Genomic DNA, 20,990 nt, shown 5'->3' with positions numbered 1-20,990 from the left:
GCACGCATATCCAGAGAAGGAACTCTAATAATGAGGGAAAGACTGAGAAGACTTTTCACTGCTGTCTTCCCTGAGGAGACTCCAAGAGAATCAATCAATAACTGGAGCAAGCCCTGTCCGAGGTTGAAAGGCAGATGTCAAGGTGGGAAACACATGTAGAAGCTTCTAGAAAGCATGTAGGCAAGTTGTGCCAGGGTCTGGTCAGCTCTGTCAGGTCATCTCTTTGTTCAGAGAAATCATAGGAGAAGCGAGCAGACCGTGGGTCAGGCGAAGCCATACCTGCCCCTTCCACCAAAGGAAAGAGCTCCCAAAGCAAAGGGCAGGCCAGCTACCTTGGTGTCCACAGAACAAAAGGTCAGGAGAAGGATCAGTTACAACCATGGAAAACAGCACAAGAATTCCTACAGGCCTAGCATGTACCATGCTCCATAGACGTGGCGTTCTTTGCGAACTGAAGGTCTGTGGTAGCCCTGTGATGAGCAAGTCCATTGGCGTGGCTTTTCCGACAGCATCAGCTCACTTCGTGTTTCTGTGTCACATGTTGGTAGTTCTCACAATACTTCAAACCTTTTCACTGTCATTACGTTTGTTCCGGTGTCTGTGACCCTGATAGCTGATGACACCATTGCAATAGTTTCAGGGCACCAGGCACTGCGCCGCTACAAGATGGTGGACTTAGTCAACAAATGTTGTGTGCTCCGACGGCTCCACAGACCGGCCGGTCCTGTCTCTTTTCCTCTCCCTGGGCCTCCCTATTCCCTGAGACGCAGCAATACAGAAATTAGGACAATTCATATCCTACAGTGGCCTCCAAGTGCTCAGGTGGAAGGGAGAGTCACACGTCTCTCGCTTTAAATCAAAAGCTAGAAATTATTAAGCGCAGTGAGGAAGGCGTGTCCAAACTCAAGAGAGGCTGAAAGCGTGGCCTCCTGCACCAGTCAGCCAAGTTGTGAAGCAAAGGAAAAGTTCTTGGAGGAAATTCAAAGTGTTTCTCCAGTGAACATGCGGATGATAAACTGAAACAGCCTTTTTGCTGACATGGGGAAAGGGTTAGTGGTCTGGACAGAAGGTCAAACCAGCCAGAACATTCCCTTAAGCCAAGACTAGTCCAGAGAAGGCCCTGACTTCCTTCAGTCCTACGGAGGCTGAGAGAGGGGAGGAGGCTGCAGAAGAAAAGTGAGTGAAGCTGGCAGAGGCTGGTTCATGAGGTTTAAGGAAAGAAGCGTCTCCACAACCTAAAAGTGCAGGTGAAGCCGCAGGTGCTGATGGAGAAGCTGCAGCAAGTTACCCAGGAGGTGCCGCTCAGGTAACTAATGAAGGCGCTACACTCAACCGCATTGTCAGTGCAGGCGAAGCAGCCTTACGTTAGCAGATGCCCCCTAGGGCTGTCATAGCTGGAGAGGAGAAGTCAGTGCCTGGCTTCAAAGCTGCAAAGGCCAGGCTGACTCTCCTGTCAGGGGCTAATGCAGCTGGAGACCTCAAGGGGAAGCCAGGCCCACCTACCGTCCCGCAAATCCTAAGGCCCTCAAGAGTGATGCTGCATCCACCCTGCCTGTGCTCTAGAAATGGAGCATCAGAGCCTGGATGACAGCACATCTGTGTGTGACATGGTTTACTGAATATTTTAAGGCAGCTGTTAAGACCCACTGCTCAGAGGAAAAGATTCCTTTCAAAACGTGACCGCTCACGGGCAGTGCACCCGGCCACCCACGAGCGCTGCTGGAGACGGACCGCGAGCCTGGTGCTGTTGACGTGCTGCTGACTCAACACCCGTTCTGTGGCCCAGGGATGGAGGAGTAAATTAGACTTCCAAGTCTCATTATTTAAGAAATAAAATTTCTAGGGCTATAGCTGCACAGACAGTGATTCCTCCGAGGGATCTGGGCAGAGTGAGAGAAAGCCTTCCGGAAGGGACTCCCCATTCAAGATGCCGTCAGGAACACGCATGATTCATGGGAAGAGTCAGAACATCAACATCAACAGGCGTTTGGAAGAAGTTGGTTCCAGCCCTCGTGGGTGCCTGCGGGGGTTCCAGGCCTCAGGGGAGGAGGCCGCTGCAGGTGTGGTGGGAACAGCAGGAGACCCAGAGTGCGGGGGGCTGAGGATGGGCGGAACCGCCGCCTCCCGGGATCAGACCTCCAGGAGGAGGATGAGCAGAGAGGGTGGCTTCCTGGGAGGGAGTCTGTCCCGAGGAGGCTGCGGAGGACGCTGGGACGACAGCGCAGGATGTGGAATCCGACGTCAACTCGGCTGGTAAAGAGGCAGGTTTGAGAGGACCGACTCCTCCAGCTTTGAAAGAAGTCCTACTGTGGGTGCAACGCTACCAAACAGCATCGCAGGCTAAGGGATCGTCGTGACAGGAGGGGTCAATCAACACAGCCAACGTCACTGTTGTCTGACTTTAAGGACCTGCCACGGCTGCCCCCGCCCCGAGCACCCCTGCCCTGAGCAGTCAGCAGCCCCCAGCACGGGGGCAGGACCCTCCCCCAGCAAAACGGCTGTGACTCGCTGGAAGCTCAGGGGCTGGTCAGCATTTCTTAGCAATAAAGCATTCCTATTAAGGTATGCTCATTGTATTTTAGACATAATGCCATTGCACACTTAATAGATTACAGTATGGTGCAAACATCACTTTTACATGCACTGGGAAACCAATAAATTTATTTGACTCACTTTATTGTGATGTTTGCCTTAGTGCTGGGTCTGGAGCAGAACCTGTGGCATCTCTGAGGTGTGTGTACCTGCACGTGGCCACTATTGTAGCTCCGGGAGGGGGAAATGAAGCCAGAACCTGCTGAGTCCCTTCAGTGCAAGTGTGGTACCCCAAGAGAGGTGAGCAGGGTCGAGGGGGCCTCCGTGATCCTGCTCAGCATTGACCCTGCCCTTGACAGGCACCTGCATGAGGTCTGGGTCACCTGGGGGCACTGATGCCCAGCTGTGCCCTCCCAAATATCTGCCCAATGATGCTAATAGGATGAGCTGCCCCATGGTTCAACCTACCATGTGCCAGGCTGAGCTCTGCACATACTCCCTTTTTCTTTCTTAAGCAACGATACCAGCAGTAATGAGGATGACTGCAGGCTCTATCTGGAGAGCACACCTTCCTTCCAGCCTCACACCCTGCCTCCTTCTACCACGGCCCGCACAGCCACGGGGAGGTCACTGAATCGCTCTGGGCCCCAGGTTCTGAACCTGTGACATGGTCATGGCAGCACCCACCTCCCAGAAAAAAAAAAAAAGACTTAAGACATGTGCTTAGAGCATGCCCGGCCCTTAGGAGCTGCTCAATAAAGCCTAGATGAGTTTATTTCTTCTTATGGCAACCCACTGAGGTACATAATGTCATCTGACGCACGGGCTAAGCAGTTCTCAAAGGCTTTACAAATCGGCCTGACCCTTCTAACGCACCTCCTCACGCACCACCACGACACACCCACGTTAGGGATGAGGCCCTGAGGCACCAGTGGGTAAGCCAGCCGCCCTGGGCCACACAGCCTGCCCTGTACACAGACTCTGTCATGCTGTCGTGCTCAGTCAACCGCTAACCCCCACGCAAAGCTGTCCCCCAGAACGGCCTGGATCTTTCCAGTGTGCTCCCATCGTACAAAGGAAGTTAGGCAACTTGGTGCAAGCAGCTGGCTGGGGTGGCGGGGGAGGCAGGCAGGTGGAGTCACGTCTGGGGGCTACGGAGGCTCTAAGGGGAAGAGTTCCACCAGCAGAGTGATCAGAAGGGAGAAGTACGTGGGCATAAAATGGGGAGGCCAGTCGGCCCCTTCCCGGTCCTTGGCCTGTGACTCCAGGGGGGGTGGGAGGGGGACAGGGAGGGAGGAGGGGCGGCGCGAGTTCCCCAGGGACGCAGGCAGGGTCCTCCCTCTGTCCTTCACCCATTTTCCAGATATTGACCCTGATCCCGGGTTTCTTTTGGTCCCTGTGAAAAAGAAACAAGTAGCGACCCCCGACGAGGTACCAGCAGAGGAGCCGGCAGACGTGGGCAGGCTGGGCACGGAGGGGCTGGCTTCGTCTGCCTGCTCTGTCTCGCTGCAAAGACGAATGAGAGCTTAGGGACGTTTCCGGCACCCCCGGTCTCTGAGCTGGGAAGAACCTGAAATGTCATCTGCCCCATGTTTCTCAAACTTGGGGATGTGTCCCACAGGAGAGCAATTTTTAAAAAGGAAATGGGATAGAATAAAAAACACTGGCATGCCCGCATGGAATAAAAAGATCATGCTGTGAAAATTATATTTCAGGCATTGAATGCATGTCAGCACCGCCTCCGACCTGAGCACCCAGGACCACTGTCCAAAGCCCTGCATTTAGAGTCCCTCCCCAAGGTGTCCCCGAGGGCAAAGCGTCTGTGGGGCCACGGGACCACCCCACAGCCCGCCCCTGCCCTTGGGCCATGTCGCCAGCTGCAGGACCCCGGTCTCCCTGCTTGCAAGGCCTAGTGTGCGTCCAGCAGTGCCGGCCTCCCTCCAGCCTGAACCCTGAGGGTGGTGCACAGCTCTGGAGAGCCCACCCTGAAAGTACCAAATGGCAGGGTGGCAGGTGGGCTGGGTGCCCACGTGGGTGAGGCCCATGTGACACGGATGCAGTGGCCAGACAAAAGGAGAAGAGAGCAGCCACAAGTCTCTGTTTGTCCTGTGTCCCCAGCCCCACAGGTGCTAGGACATACCCGGGGGGGGGTGTTGTGCACGTACCTGTGAGTGTGTGCACATGTTCACATGCACGTGTATGTGCAGTCCTGTGGGCATGGGGCCGTACAGGGGAAGTGCCACGTGGCTTTTGTCTGTGAGCACATAGGTGAGCATGTGGGCATGGGCGTGTATGTGTGCATGTGGGGTAGAGATGCTTACACAGTAGCTCACGGGCTAGCGGGGTGGACAGGGCTGCCAGAGGCCTGATGCACTGAGGCGGCGGGTGGTCTGATTCCTAACCCTCGACCTCTGCCCCTCCCCCAAGAAGCCCCCCTTACTGTTGGCACTGGGCACTTTGGAAACTCTCTTCAAAGCCTGATGCTCAGACTGGGAGCTCTCTGAGCAAGTCCTTGTCAACCCTCTGGCCCAGAGCCAGGCTTCAGGAAAGCTTGTTGAATGAATAACAGAGGGAAGGAACAAAGTCTCAAAGATACAGCGGCCAAGCCCCAAACCCCACCGAGTCACAAACACCGTGAGAAGGGTTAATGGCTGCCGAACAGCCCCTGGTGATCACCAAGGCCCAAGGCCCAGCCTGCAGACTTCCAGGAGGGCTCTGGCCCGCACCAAGCCAGGGTAAGCCCCACGCCCCACCTGTCACAGTCCCAAGACACCGGGGTCCCGCCTCACCCAGGACCCCAGACTGCCCGGCCTCCGTCATCCTGGTGGAGTGCTAGTCCCTGTGGACTCGCAGTGGCCGTGGGTGAGCGCCCGAGCGAGTGAGGGCACCGGAGGGGACCGCATGTCCTTGCTGCTCTCCTCACAGTGCAGGTGGCATCTCGCGCTGGCCCCATGAGCGAAAGACCGACCGCCCCAAGTAGTGGAAACTGAAGCTTGAGAGGAAGCGGCCTGCCAGTGCCCGGCTGGGAGCCCGGCACCGACCCTGGGGCGACCAGGGGGCTCCCGTCCCTGGTGAGGTCCCCTTCCCCAGAAACAGGCGCCCCAGCCCTGCGCACATGGCATCAGCCTCCTGCAGCTGGAGGGGCCCAGGAGGGCATACGCCGAGCCAGGCTGCGGGCCTGCCAAGGGGCCACCTCGCCGTCTTCTCGCTGATGTTCATGTTCGCTAGATCGAAGACCTCGTCATGAAGGAGCGGATCGAGCTTGCCTGCCTGCCCCCCTCAGAAACAGGACGGTCCGGCCTTCTGCCTCTAAGCCCCGGCCTCCTCCGCTGGCCTCTGCCGCAGCTCTACAGAGCCAGCCCCCATCAATACCACCCTGGGCGCTGGCAGTGTGCCCGTGGCCCTGGAGGGCTGGGTCCCAGGCCAGCACCGGGCTCACCTGCGCCCAGCGCCCAGCCAGTGGCGGGAGGCCGGCTGGGCTCCAGGAGGGCAGGGAGGGCTGGGGTCTCCAGGGAGGGTCCCCGGGCTGCCATTAGCAGTTCCTGGGCCAGTGGCCTGCCCACCGCACTGCCCCTGCACCTCGGACCTCACCGTCTGGTCAGGATGCCAGCTGAGATTTTTGCCCCGGGAGCTCAGCCTCCCAGGACGTGCAGGACTCCAAGGGGCAGAAACAAGAGGAAGGGACTCCAGGCAAGGGGAGCCGAGAATGGGGAGGGTGACGGGCAGGGTGCCTCCAGTCTAGGCACGGGAGGTCAGCCCTGGTGATAAAGCCAGAAAGAGCCCTTCGAGGGGGCCCCAGGCAGCCGGGCGGGGATACCAGTGGCCCCCATGCAGCTCCCCACCGCTGAGCCCTGTTCCAGGGAGGGTCCTGTGACCCCCACTGTCCAGGTGATGGAACTGAGGCCATGAGGCCCAGGGCCACCCAGCGGGTGAGCAGCCGCTCCAGCTACAGAACTCATGCCCTTGACTCCTTTGCTAGACTCCCCAGAGGCCACTATGCCTGTCAGCAGCCGGGAGCCACTGAGGGGTGTAGAGGAAGCCATCAGCCCGGCCACTAGGAAGCACCTGGGTCAGTATGGGGAGGGCCCAGGGAAAGCAAGGGGGCCTGGGGGCGGAGAGCCCCAACAGAGAAGGAGCTGGGCCCGGGCAGTGCGGACGCCTGTGACCGCAGCCGGCAGAAGACGGTGTGCGCCCAGGGCCTCCACCGTCGGGAGGACGGGGTGCAGGGGCTGTCAACGGGGGAGTCATCTGGCTACGTCTGGAGACAGTTTCCTTGCCATGGCAGGGGGTGGGGGCCAGAGATGACACTCGGAGTCCTGCGGAGCACAGGACAGAGGCCCCCTGGAAACAGGGACCCGACCCCGACTGTCAATAGTGCCGAGGTGGAGAGACACAGGACAGAGACCCTCAGCTCAAGAAGGGCGAGAAAAGAGCAGACCTGGGTGTGGTGATGGGGGGGCGTGGGGCTCCCCCTGCCCAACAGGACATCCCTGAAGGACAGAGCAGGAAGCGGCTGCCAGCGGGGCCCCTGAGGAGGGAGGCTCCAGCCCCTGCGCATTCAGCTCTGAGTGCCAGACCTGGGTGGGACCAGGGACCCGTGCCCCCGGCCCAGGAGGGGCATGTCATTCGGCGCTGCTGGGAAGGCACTCTGCAGACAGATCGGTCCGGGACTGGCTGACCTTGGAAAGGGAGATTGTTCTAGATTATCTGCGTGAGGCTGATTCCATCAGCTAGAGGCCTGGACAGCAGAGCCGAGCCTTCCCTGAGGAAGGAGAAGGCTCATGCGGGGACGGCAGCTGCCGCCGGGCCCTGAGAGGCCCAACTGCCCTTCTCTGGGCCTGTCCCACCGGTTTTGGACATGCCAGGCCAGCTCCGCAGCCACATGCCAATCCCTGGCGGTAAATCCCTTATCATCCACCTCCTGCTGGTTCTGCCCCTCCGGTTGAGCCCTGATGGGTACAGGGGTTTACAGAAGGGCCAAAGGCCACTGGGACATACTGGGGGACATGGACCAGGAATTAGTCACTAGAAGCTGCCAGTGGCCACTGAGAGCAGATGCCTCCAGGGAGTGAAGATGGGAGCTGGGTGGGCAGCGGCTGCCCCGGGAGCTTGCTGGACACACAGACTCCCAGGCCCACCGGGCTGAGCCGCATCAGGACCTGCGCCTTAGCAAGGCCTGGGCGGGGGTACAGATACTCAGCACAGCCTGAGAGGCCCGGTGCAGCCCACCCCACGAGACGTCAGCTGGGAAAGGAAGGGGAGACGGTGGGGGTGGGGGGTGCGGGGGTGCGGGCAGCTTCTGAGGCTGGGGGCAGCGTGTGGCCCAGCCCCAGGATCTCCATGAACGGAGGTCAAGAATGCCCTTTTGGAAAGAAGAGTGAGTGTGGAGAGGGGGTTTCTGAGAGAGGCCGACGGGAGAGGCCAGATCAGGGCCTTCCGTGTAAGGAGAGCCCATGGACACCGTGTCGGGGAGATCACGCCGTCCCCTCCCTGCTGTGCAAATTACAAACGGGAAGGAGGAGATGTCAGCGGTCAGGACGCAGCAAAGCCCTGGTTCTCCGCTGCTACCAGGACTGCTGCCGGCGGGTGGAGCAGAGGGCTGCGGAGGGCGGGCAGGAGGGAAGGTACACACGGAAGAGGCTTTAATCCCAGAGGAGCCTGGCTTTGGGACCCCACAGAGCTGGCTGCGAATCCCACTGTGCAACGCTGGGCAAGTCACTTCACCTCTCTGAGCCTCTGCCAGCCCATTTGGAAAGTGGGGCCCATGTGGTCCGTACCTTGTAGGGTTGCAGGAGAAAGTACAGAGTGTGTGGACTGTTCTCTCCCGATGCTTTGGGTGGTGTCATCACCATGCAGAAGGGGCGAGGAGGAATCGCATGCACAGGCCTGCGAACCCGCATGCGGCAGAGACCCAGGGTCAGACCAGCAGCCCCACCCGGTGGCCGCCGCCCACGGCCCTAGAAGGCAGCTCACAGCCGCGTCGCATCTTTCCACCTCTAGGGACAGGTTCTGTTGGGTACCTGCCCCACTGGCCAGACTTGACTGAAAGGCTGGGCCCACCCCACCGCTGGGGCAGCTAGTCCAGGAGAGGGGCCCCAGGGGTCTTCACCAGACACCCAGAGCCCGGGGCAGAGCTGCCGAGGGACAGGCAGAGGAAGCCAAACTGACCCTGTGCCTCCCGGCTCCGCGTTTGGGCACTGGGCACAGGACTGCCGAAAAGGTGACTCACGTGTACACACCCCTCTCGTCGGAGGTCCCAGGGCCTGACGCAGGGTCGGCCTGAGGATGAGGCCCCACGTCCATACTTCCTGCGCCTGCCACAAAGGTCAGAGGCATTTCTCTGTTTTCCCCGGGAGAAGCCTGAGCTCAGAAGGGTTAGGTGTCTTGCTCAAAGTCACACAGAAGGTAATGAACTTGGTCTCCCTAACTCCCAGTCAGGCTGGTTGATTAATTCCTGCCCCACAGCCAGGCTGGGAAATGCAGCCATTAACAGCTCCAATGTGCCCTGGGCCATTGATGCAGCCAGACAAGAATATCAGCGCCAGTTCCCTGCTACTGCTCAGTTTCCCCGTGGCCTGGCCCCAGCGTAGGGAAGATCTGGCCCCAGGCCCCGTGGCCTCACACTTGGCTCCGGATTTTGCCAAAGAGGGGCAGGATTTGGGACCAGGCAGATGTCATTTAAAAGCTTTTTTAATTATGAGAGATTTCAGATGTGCAGAAAATAACATAACAGGCAGAGAGGTGCCCGCCTCTCGCCCACATGTACCCCCTCCTGGATCTAGGGATGGCTGTGCAGCCTGTGTCTCTGCCTGGGAGCTCAGAGGGCCCCCAGGGAGGGCTCCCCTGGCTGCGGGGCTGGCCCAGACTTCCCTCAGCGGCCTGAGGACAGGGAGCATGTAAGGCGCCTGTTGCTTCCCAGGGCATCAGTTTCCTGTGGCAATTCCAACAGCGACCACGGGCACAGTGCGCCTTGGGACACCAGCCCGTTCTCTTACATGGAGGCCGGGAGTCCAGCCCGGGCCTCATGGGGCTAAAACTAGGAGTGGGCAGGGCTGGCTGCCCTTGGAGGCTGCCGCGAAAATCCCCTTCCTCGCCTTTTCCTGGCTCCTGGCGTAGGGCCCCTGCCTCGCGTCACTCCACCTGTTACTGTCACCATGTGTCCTGCTCCTCTGCCACAGTGGCCCTTCTCCCCTCTTATAAGGACCCTGTGACGACACTGGTCCCACCCAAGACCACCCAGGATCACCTCTCCATCTCCAGGTCCTCAACTTAACCACGTCTGCAAAGTCCCTTTGGCCACACGAGGTCACATAGGCAAGGGTTCTGTGGATTAGAACGTGGACACCTTGGGGACCGTTATTCCGCCCAGCACAGCAGGCATTTAATAAACGTGGCTTTGCCTCTGTCACTGCCCACGCCTCCCTGTCACAGGAAGAGCACCCACGTGACCCGGCGAGCCCACCAAGGAGACCCCCTGAGCCTTGGCAGGTGGAGGTGGAAGCAAAGGGCAGAGGTCCAGGCTCCTGCTCTCAGGTCAAGCCGCTTGGAGAAAGGGGTCTCGCACCTGCCTCTGGAGCCCCCTGGCTGTGCCCGTGACGCTCGGGGTGGGGGTGGAGGTGTCTGTCCACACCCCTGCCTCCCGCCCTGCCCTTCTTCCCAGGCAGCCCCAAGTTACTGTTTTAATGAGCTCCTTGCCCTCTAATTAGCAGGTGCGGCTTTGAAAGGAAGCGCCTGGTGTTTACCTTGCACAGAGCCTTTAATAACCAAACCCAAGGAATTGCGGGCTGGCTCCCGCCTAATCCTCATTGGAACGGCAGCGCTTAATGAGCCTTGGCACCAGCGAACCTTCTCCTGCCCTCTCCCTGGCGCCCCGTGGCGCCCCAGGGGCTCGTTACAAGCCGGCTTCAGCCCCGCCAGGAGACGCCCCAGCAGCCCAGCAGAGACAGAGGCGGGGGCGGGGGGAGACGACGACACCCACCTGGGTGGCATCAGGCTCTCTGCGTCCCCCGAGCCAGCGGGGGCCTGGCTAACACTTACTCCTGGGAGCTAGTCCAGGAGTTCTGAGGCTTAACCGTCCAAGCAGCTGCCACCCTCACACCACCCTGGCTGCTGTCCCTAGGTCACCCCCAGAGGGGGCCCAGGGGAGCAGAGACCTGTGTGTATGGGACCTGGGTGCTTTGCGGGCACCTTCTGGGTGAATTTCACACAGCAGCCCTGGGAGGCGCACAGTACTAACCCCCACTCGCAGATGAGAGAACTGAGATGAGGTCAGTGGGAGGCTTTGCTGGCGGCTCAGGGGCGGTGCTGGGGCCCCACCGGACGGTCTGATTCCAGGGCTGCACCTCTTCCCACGGAGCCCGGGGAGCGGTGGGGAGGAGCGGGGGACCGGGCTCGAAGGTAAAAGAGCAGCGCCGCCTGAGCCTCTGACCCCACTGGCTGTTGGGGAAACGACCCCTCTTAGCCCCCCACTGAATGCCTGTCCCTCTGGGGAATTCCAATCCTGGGACCCCCTCCTGCAGATTCAGTATCTCTTGCTGCAAGGCTGGGGGCCTGGGGAGCAGCCGGGAGGTCTGGATGGCCTCCTCTGTCCCTATCCATCCAATTAGGCGCGGGAGGCCCGGGGTGGAGCTGGGCCCCAGGAGGAGCTGCCAGCTGCCGGCCGGTGGCAGGCCTCGTAAATCACAGGAGAGGCAGAGCCCACAGGGACCCCGAGGAGGCGGGCAGGCACGGCAGGGGCGGGGCAGGGGCTGGTGTGTGTGCCCAGGCCCCCGTCTCCCTCCGATTCCCTCCCCAGTGCACTCCCTGCAGGGCCCAGAAAGGGGCCTGCATTCTGAGAAGGAATATTCTAGATCATGGGGCTTTTTGTTTGTTTTCTTTTAAACTAAACGGATCTGCCTCTGGGTTGCTGGAGGAAGGCAGAGGCGCCTCCCACCCCATTTTGTGCCGTTGTTACCTCCCCCCTTGCCTCTGAATAGCCCGCCAGTCCGCTGGGGAGCTTGAGAGCTTGAAAGGCGTTTGGAGTGTTTAGGCGGGAGAGAAAAGGCCTCCGCTGGCTTCCTTTGTTAGGAGAGGGCCCCCGCTGGGCCTTTATCTGGCTCGGCTGGCTCTTCCTGCAGCCGCAGAGATACTTCCAGAATGGGACTCAGGAAGCCAGGCCTCCAGGCCTCCCTGCCCCCTTGGGGCAGGGCCCCACCCAAGCCAGCACCCCAGGCCCTTCCCCTCCCGCGGGGGTGCGGTTTGGGAGAGGAAGGGGCAGCCAGGCTGGCTGCCCTACATCCCCTTGCTTGGCGGGACCTGAGCTACTGGGCACTGGTCAGGCTGGGAAGGTGGCCCAGCGTTTACTGAGCACTTACTGCATGAGGTGCTGGGAGGTCAACCTGGGAGGGAGATGCTGGAAGTCTGAGACCCCACTGGGACATGCCCTGGGGTCGGCTGGATCCAGGCGTGGCTGGGATCTATCTGTGCCAGGCATCTCCGGGCAGAGGGTGCACAGTGATAAAGGCGATCAGCCCCTTCTCTCCAAGAATTTGCTATCAAGCCAGAAAGATGACATCCCTCCGGATACCCTGATGTGCAGCAGAGGGAGAACCGTGACCTTGAGAATTCACTTTCCTCCCAGGACCTCAGTTTCCCCCACCTACAAACGGGGTGCAGTGAGGGCCAGGTGACCTGCTGGACTCACCCGGCCTGACCCTTTCTGATGCAAGAATAGCTTATACGTCCCACAATGGCCACAGCTGTATTTCTGATGCCACCTGCTCTTCCAGCACCTTCTAGTTTTGTCCCCTCCACCTGAAACTGGGCGAGGCAGAGTCCGGCCTTCACAGGCGGGGAACGGCCGGTGTGGCGACCCAGGCGGCCAGGCTGCTTGGCCAAAAAGGTGATAACCTCTGCCCTGCTCTTTCTCTCGGGACTTTTGGCTTTGGGACCCAGCACCGGGCTGCGATGGACCCAAAGCAGGTGGAGGAGCCCACACGGGCTGGACTCCTGGCGGACAGCCTGCCCCAACCTGACAGCCGAGTGAAGGTGTGATGGTGTGGGTGCTACTTTGGGTGCGGGCCCACCCTGACCGGGGTGTGAGCCCCATCTTGGAGGAGGGCCCTTGGTGTGGGGCGTGAGTGCCAGTCGCGCTGCCTCAGCCGGCGCCATGCGGAGCGGAGTCACGCTGTCCCTGCCAAGCCTCACTCAACATGTAGATTCGGGAGCAAAATCACCGCTTGCTTCCCACCGCTGAGCGGGGGGTGGTCGGTCACGCAGCAGCAGGTGACCAGGGGGACGCTTCCAGCCATCTTGGTCTTACACCGCGTGAGCCCCACAGCACCTGGCACATACCTGGCACCCAGCATTGGCCACAATCAGCTCTAAACATGAGCCGAAGCTCAGACAGTCATGCTTCCCATCGTGTGGGCACTGTTCTGAGCAGGAACTCATCCCAGCCTAACATCTATTCTCTTTGCAGAGGAGAAAACGGAAGCCCAGAGAGGATAGGTCGCTGGCTCAGGTCACGGCTGGGAAGGGGTGGCGCTGACTCACACCAGGTCTCCCCACCTGCATCCTAGAAACGCCAGGAGGGCCCTGACTGCAGGAAAATGTATTCTTTCCAGTATAGGATGATGTTCACTGCAAACCCTCGGGCCATTTTTCTGTGCTATAGAATTTTTCATGTTACTCTATTTTTAAAATCAATTTTAAAATATCCTTTATAGTCACAGCACCCAGTTTTTGGTTTGAAAAAACCACGATCATGGTAAGAGTGAGAATGTGGTGGGACAATAACAAGCCCCCCGAGGTCACATAAATAAAGTGTGGGACATAAATAAAGTGTGCAGTCCAGGCCCAAAGCATGCTTTACCACAAAGGCTTTCTAAAAAGCTGATACATGATTTACATATCACAAAATGCCCCAATTTAAAAGTACACAACCCAGAACACAGTTCAACTTGACAGCCTGATCAGTATCTAATGTGCAAGCTCTGGTCCACCAGTGCCCCCTGACCTGTACCCTTTCACCCTTTCACCCTTTCTAAAGGCAGCTGAAGTGGGCAGGGGATCTGATGCCCCTGCCCTGTGGTCTCCACCAACCACCGGAAGGTTCCAGAAATGCCGAACCTTTGGCACTGAATGCTGTCTGTGTCCAGACCGCACCTCTCACTCAGAGACGCACCACACGGCCTTGTCCACCACGGACCTCGTTTCTGGTTTGGGACTCATGCCCCGAGAGCCCAAGGCCTACCTGAAGCTGGCCCTCAAGCTGCTCTCCGAGGTTCTGCCTCCGCCGGAAGCCACAAATGCTCAGAGGCCAGAAACAATGGCGTTCTGTTCTGTTCTCCCTTTCAGCAGCTATTTCGGGAGGCTGGAGACAGAGTGGGACAAGCGCCTGCTTTCACCCCAAGCCGACCCGGAGCCCTGTCCCTGTGGGGTCCCTCACCAGCCGTGACCCCAGAGTAGTCTGAGCCTCGGCTTCCTCAGATGGCAACTAGAGATGGCAACCCTCCCCTCGCAGAGCCGTCAGGGGCTGGGCACGATGTCCCCAGAGCACCATGGCTCAGTGCCTGGACCCCGCAGACCCCAAACTTGCCAGCTGTTGGCACAACGCAGTATAAACAGTCCACTGGTGACTGCATGTGGCGAATTCACGTCTGATTAGGTTTATGTATTTGTTTTTCTTTGCACTAGGGTTTGGAAGTGCAAACAGTGTGGCCGGGTACAATGTTTCCAGGAGGCTCAGGGAGTTATGAGCCACTCTGGGTGGGCTGCTCCCCCCACCTCCGCCACCCCGCATCCCTGGCTTCGAGGGTGCTGACCCGCCAGGGCTATCAGACCCTGACTGGCCACCAGAGACGGCAGAGGACGCTCTGCTTCCTGCACGGGCCCCGTGACAGTGAGCTGGCCTCTAGCAGACGGTAATGTTGAACTTGGAAGCTGACGCTGTGCTCTGAGAGGCTGGGGGAGTGGACCACCCAACCTAGTCCTTCTGACCTGCAGGAGCCCCTGGGTGCCTTCCCACACAAGCGCAATGCCAGTTCTGAGCAACAGTCACCCCGTACTGCACAGGAAGGAGGAGCCTCAGTCAGGCCTGGTGGGGGACACTGCCCGGGAGCCGGAGAGCCAGATTCCAGGCCTGGCTCTACCCTAACAGCCCAGGGGCCTCGGGCATGTCCCTGGGCCTCCCGGAGCTGCCATGTCCTCACCTGTAAAATGGAGCTGTTCGTCTAGATTGGAGCTCAGTCAACAGCAGGCAGAGTTTCTCCCAACTCTCTTTTCAAATAAGAAACAGATAAAATAGATAAAGCAGAACAGCTTAGGATTGGGGGCACGGAGCTGACTTCTTTGCTGCCTCCTCTCTCTCCTCCTTGTCCTGTGGCCCCAAGGCCCTCTGGCTGAGCATGTCATCACCTCAGGGACCCCTTGGTATCCCATAAAGCGTGAACACTTGAGTTACATGAGCATACATTCAGGCTACAGGCTACACTTGAGCACCTACTGTGTGCTGGGAACTGTTCTAGGAGCTGGGGATACAGCTATGGGCAGACAGACAAGGTCCCTGGTCTCTGGGACAAGGAGGGACACAGAGGGAAATACACGTGTAACATACTGGGGTTAAGGCACAGGAAGGGAACCAAAGGCACTTACAGAGGATGCAGAGCAACGGGAATGCGTTATTTCTGGGAGGGCCATTGCACAGACTCTCCAGGGAAGTGCAGGAAGCAGCCCCAGAGGCCTGCCCGGTGGAAGACCCACAGGTGCAAAGGCCCTGAGATGCAAACACTCTGGGCTCTGGAAGAACCGCAGGAAGTCCCATGTGGCTGAGGCACCCAAGAAGTGGGCAGAAAGGAGGCCGGACAGCCACCTAAGTGGTCAGATCATACCGTGGTAGGCTAAGTGTACTGGGCTGAGTGTCATCCCCCCAAAGTGATGTCCCCCTCAGAGCCTCAGGATGGGACCTGATGTGGAAAGAGAGTCTTTGCCCATGTGGTTAGTTAACGTGAGATCGCGCTGGAGAAGGGGCACTGAATTCAGTGAAAGCGTCCTTATAAGAAGAGGAGAGACACCCGAGTGAAGGGCAGGGGAGGACGCAGGCAGGGATGGAGGGGGGCGGCTGCCAGGAGCTGGCAGAGGCCGGGAGGACCCTCCCCTGGAGGCTTTGGAGGGAGCACAGCCCCGCTGACACCTCGATTTGTAAATTCTTGTGTCCAGAGTTGTGGGAGAATGCATTTCTGCTATTTAAGCCTCCCAGTCTGGGCAATTTGTCCAGCAGCCCCAGGAGACTCCCACACCCAGGGAAGAAGGGTTTCTTCACTCGGGGTGAGACGGGGAGGGACGCGGGCACGGAGTGCGGGCGCTGCAGGACCTGACTGGCATTTTCCAGGGTCACAGACTGCATGGCGGGGCTCACCCTGCCCATCGACTGTGAGTTCTTGAATTCAACAGCCGTGAATCAAGTGTCTGTTACCCCAGGCTCCATGGCTCCCAGGGAGCTAACGGGAGCATTCTGGGGGAGAAAAACAAAAGCCGCTCCCAGCCAGTGGTTACCCCCAAGCCCTCAGGCAACACGTGTCTGCTAGGCATCCATGCCCCATGTGCCCGCCCCCTCCTTGGGAGGATGACCAGGGTCCTGCCCAGGTGGGGCCCCGACTGCCCACCCTGCTCCCCCCCTGGGCCCCTGCGGAGGCCCTGTGGGCCCTGACTGGTTCTCCCTGTTGCATTAGAGTTTCCCAGGCAGATTTTTTCCTCTGAAAAATTGGAGCCTGTTATTATCCATCTGAGAACCTGTAATCTTTTTTTTTAAAGGAACACAGCCCGGAAGCAGCCGTGAGTCAGCAGGGAGGCATCAGACACACGCTTCGCCCGCGGTAAGCCTGGACAAGGTGGGCGGAGTCAGCGATGGAGGGAAAGGTCACTCATTCACTCAACAAGCATTTATTAAGCATCTCACACCAGGCAGCATGCTAGGTGTTCCCACACACGCGGCTTCAGTTCACTTTGACGTGGCTTTACTGAATGTACGTGATTTGTGAAAAAGCTTTTAAGGGAGGTGCAAAAAGAGTCCCGAGGCCAACCTGAAATAGTGGGGTACAAGGCAGAGTATGCAAATGCCCGCAGAAAGCCTCTAAGAGGTCACAGGGAAGTTCAGAGAACACAGAGTGAGGTAGCGCTGGGTCTGCCTCCGAGGCCCGGGGACCATATCCTGGGTGCAGCCTCCGCTTGCTCAGCTGTGAAATGGCCGTGATAAAGGCGGGAGGCCTCGCACGGCAGCCACAGAGCTCAAGTGGAACCCGTGCTGGGGACCCTTCCCAAGCGAGCTGGTCAGCCCAGCACTCCCGCCCCACCCTGCCCAGCCGGACCCGGGGAAGGGCGAGGACAGGCAGGGGCCTGAGGAACTGCTTCCCGCCTGCTATTCCGGGCACGGCTGCCTTGGGCCGCCTCGCGATGACATCACTCCATCTGGAAGCTTCCGTGAGGATTCCTGCTGCACCGCCCTGCCGCTGCTCTGGCACTCACTGTAAGCCTTGGGTCACACGCACCCCCCCACCCAACCCAGTGCTTTCCTCCCAAATGTCTGACGATGGACTGCGTAGAGTTCTGAGACCCCCAGCCCACACCTGGGCATCCATCTAAATGCCCATGTAGTGGCAGACGAGGGGAGGGGGCGAGGTGCCGAGAGCCCACCGTGTGGCAGTCCCTGCAGTTCCGCACAGGACATCACCTCCTGCCGCCTCCCGAACCACAGTTACCCCGGCTTTCCCAGTGAGGACGGGGCACCCAGACACAGGGCCGCGTGCCATCTGAGCACCTGGCCCCTGGCCTGCTGGGTCCTCAGGGGCGCTGCCTGCCTTCTAAGCTGCTCACTGGCCACACGCTTAGGGAATCTGTGAGGCTGCTGCCCTCATTCCAGACATGAGCACGGGTAAGGTCCAAGGTCACTTAATAACAGCTCAACATCATAGGCTGAGCTGACAGCTAAGGGGGCCTGAGAACTGACCATCCCAGGAGTGCCCCCCTCCCAGCACCAGCACCAGCCTGGCAGTGTGTGGGTTGTGGGGGGGCAGGGCTGAAGAGCCACATCCCCATCAGTAGTTTGCCTGGGGGGCTTGGTGGTTGTACCAGCACCCCCACCCATACTGACCCCGATGAAGCCCACAGTCTGTGTGCATGGCCCGTGCCCAGCACTGCCCTGCGGGCTTCCACACACTGTGCCCTCAATCCCCGTGCACACAGACTAATGATGTCCCCATTCCACAGATGAGGCCCAGGGTAGCTCAACAGCTCCGCTTCAGGGGGCAGCCAAACCCCAGAGAGAGATGCCCTGTCTAAGGGCTCTTCAGCCTTGGCTGGACCTGGTGGTCACCACTTGCAAAGGACTGAGGGGCTTGGTGTGGGCACGACATCCTGCCCCCCAAACATAGGTCCCCCACCACCAGACCTGTGCGGCCACTCACCTGCCCTGAACAATCTTGCCCGTCCCACTGCCAGACGTTTGCATATGCTGTTCTCCCTGCCTGCCATGCTAACCCCTCTCTTTTCCAGCTTTCTAGAACCTTCCCAGTTCTTTCAATGGCCCTGCTCAGGCCCTCTCTTCCCCAGGAACCCCAGAACTGGGTTTATATGCAAACACAAGGCTTTTGTCTTCATTTGGGGTCCCCCAGAAACAGATCCTGAGAGGACTGGGGTGGAAATCAATGGTTTGGGAGGGGCCCAGATGCAGGGGTGGGGATGGGTGGTGGTACAGGAAGCTAAGGAGCCAGTGTAGGGCGTCTGACTCCCATCAGGCCCCACTGTGGGCCGCTGGGGTGCAGTCCTGCTGGCGCGTGGGGCCCCTGTCACCTGAGCAGGACACCTGCGGGTCTTGCCCTGCACCTCCTGCCAGCTGCAGGCTGAGGGCTGCTCCTGGACGCAGGTCCCCAGGGCTGCTGGCCAGAGAAAGTCCTCAGGCTGGGTGGTGTCAGAGCTGGAGGCAGAAGCCTGAGGGCCAGGGCAGCTGGGGGGTGGTCGACCTCCTACAGGTACTGACCAATCAGAACAGACGCCTGCTGTCAGCCTCCGGAGTCCCTGCAGCTCTGGCAGGCCAACCTCACAGATGCTCCCAGGCCTGGCCGCGTTCCCTGCTGCCCTCGGAGCACCAGCCCCACACAGCACACAGCAGTGCTTTGTACACGCTCGAGGTTAAACAAACACATGGAGAGGGGGAGCAAGAGACCTTCCCACATGCCTAGGGAATGAATGTGCCTCTGCCGCAGGCCCCAGTGGAGAGCACGAAGGCCCCCCAGGGGGGCAGGGCCTGCCCCATGCCCCGCGAATGCAGGCTGCAGACACCAGCACGTCCTGGGCTCCCTCTGTGAGCACTGTGGCCTCACATGGCAGCTCATTCAATACTGGACCCTGCGAAGTCCCCCCTCCAACGTCCCAATGGGCTGCAGCCAAGCCGGACTGCGTTACCTGGCCAGGAAAGGTTCACATCGGCGGGCTCAGCTCTGCAACCCCACATTCCTGTCGAGAGAACAGGTCCTCCTGCCCAGAGGATGCCCCTGCCCAGCTCCCAAGACTCACAGGGAAAGAAGCCATGGATCTGTTACAGACTCAACCCCTGTGAAGCCCCAGGGGGTCAGGACGGGGCGTGTACATCCCGCCTTCCCGACCTTCTCAACCTGTTGGGAAGACCACTGGTTATTTCCGGGCCACTCAGCTCAGAACACCTGCTGTCCCTGCAGGTGGCCTGGTCTGGGAAAGACCCTGGTGCTGACCTACCACTGCCCCCTACCGGCCAGGAGCAGTCCCCTCACTTCTGTGAGCAACTCTATCGTCTGAGTCAGCTGAGCACGCTGGTCAACCCGGGGTCACTCTTGTCGGGGTGCCTGGGAGGCAGACAGCGCCTGGACAGGGGTCGGGAGGCATGGGCCCCACACCTGCTCGCCTCACACGGTAGCTATGGGGCCCTCGAAATCGCCTAAGTGGGCACACACGGTTCTGAACATCTGCTATTAAAAAAATATTTTCACCAATAACTCAGTGTACGGATCACACATTGAAATGATAATATTTGGGGTATACTGGCTTAAAGAAAATATATTAAAATTAATTTCACCTGTTTCACTGCCCCTCCCCCACCCCAGCTGTATTGAGGTAAATTGACATATAACACTGTATTAGCTCAAGAGGTACAACATGATCATTTGACATATGAACAGACTGCAAAATGAGTTTAGTAACGTTTAAAGTTTAGTTAACATCCATCACCTCACAGAATTACAATGTTTTTTCCTAGTGATAAGCATGTTTTTACTTGCTGTTTAGGGGCTCCTAGGAAATCTCAGTAACATGGCCGGCACTGCATTCCCACCGGACATCCACGCTGCTCTGCAAGCTCACTGGCTGCGGGGGAGTTTCCAGTAAATCCCTTGGCCCTTTGGAAATGTGCAGGCAGACCAGGTGGCCTCTGGCATCCGTCCAGCTGGGACCCTGTGGCTCTGAGCTGTGACTCGGGGGCAGCCAGAGCGAAGCGTGGCAGGAGCCAGGCTCACAGCCTGCAGGCGCCCCCCTGGTCTCCTCCCACCTCACCCCTCCCGCCTGGGGCCCCTGAAACTGCCTGGGACGCTTCCCCCCAGGGTCGCCACGGCCTCTCCTTCAGGTCTGAACTCCAGTGGCCTCTGCTCCGGCGGGCCTTGCTCACCTCTCTGCTTCAAACTGCGCCTCTGCGTGGACTCGCTGGCTCCCTTCTCTGCGGGACATTGGCGCCATGCCCTTCATCCCTTAGGGTCGTCAGATGCAGCAAATAAAATACCTGGGGGCCCAGTTATGTTTGCATTGCAGATCAACAATGGATAACTTATTTTTTTTAACAGTGGATACATTTTTAGTCTAAGTATGTTCCAAATATGCACGGAACATACCCGGGGGCCCTGCACTGCCTTCCCCAACAGACCCCACGTGTGTGCACCTCTTGTGCCGCCACCTCGAGGCTCCCTAAGCCAGGATGGCAGCTCCGGGGGCGGGCGCTTTGGTCTCTGTTATCCTTGTACTGCGGCGTTAGTTCCATCCAGCATGTCTGCGCTCAGTGGAGACTCGCTGAATAATGACGGCAGCAGCTGGCCGCAGACCCCCCCTGGTCCCCCATTCTCCCAGCCATACTCAAGGGCTCTGTTCTCCGAGGAAGCCTGACTGACTGCAAACACTCTCCAATCACGAAATACACACAGGAGAGGCCTGAATAGGAACAGGGCTGCAAACAAGGCGTGCAGAGAGCAGGCCCTGAGGCTGCTGTCACCACCCCACTCCTGCCCTGGGGCTGGTTTAGAGAGAGGGGGGCTGTCTGCCCTCACGGCTGAGCAGAGATAAAGTGTGGTCACCTGCCCTCTCCCTCAACCAGCCCCTCTGTCTCCTTCTCAGGCCTCAAGGGGGGCCCTTGCAAGTTCTTGGAGGAGGACACAGACAGTCAAGGCCACTTGTATCCAGAGTGGGCA

At 59.1% G+C, this 20,990-nt stretch overlaps 1 protein-coding gene across 4 annotated transcripts in view; it reads right to left on the bottom strand.

The window, feature by feature from the left end:
* The window catches only part of GSE1 (Gse1 coiled-coil protein), a 388,729-nt gene that overhangs the window by 255,938 nt on the left and 111,801 nt on the right, over positions 1–20,990 (bottom strand). The gene's annotated exons all lie outside the window — the stretch shown is intronic.

Source organism: Manis pentadactyla, chromosome 15 (assembly GCF_030020395.1).
Source record: "Manis pentadactyla isolate mManPen7 chromosome 15, mManPen7.hap1, whole genome shotgun sequence".
NCBI lineage: Eukaryota > Metazoa > Chordata > Mammalia > Pholidota > Manidae > Manis > Manis pentadactyla.
The sequence above is the reverse complement of the archived record's forward strand: the minus strand, read 5'-3'. Positions and strand labels throughout refer to the sequence as shown.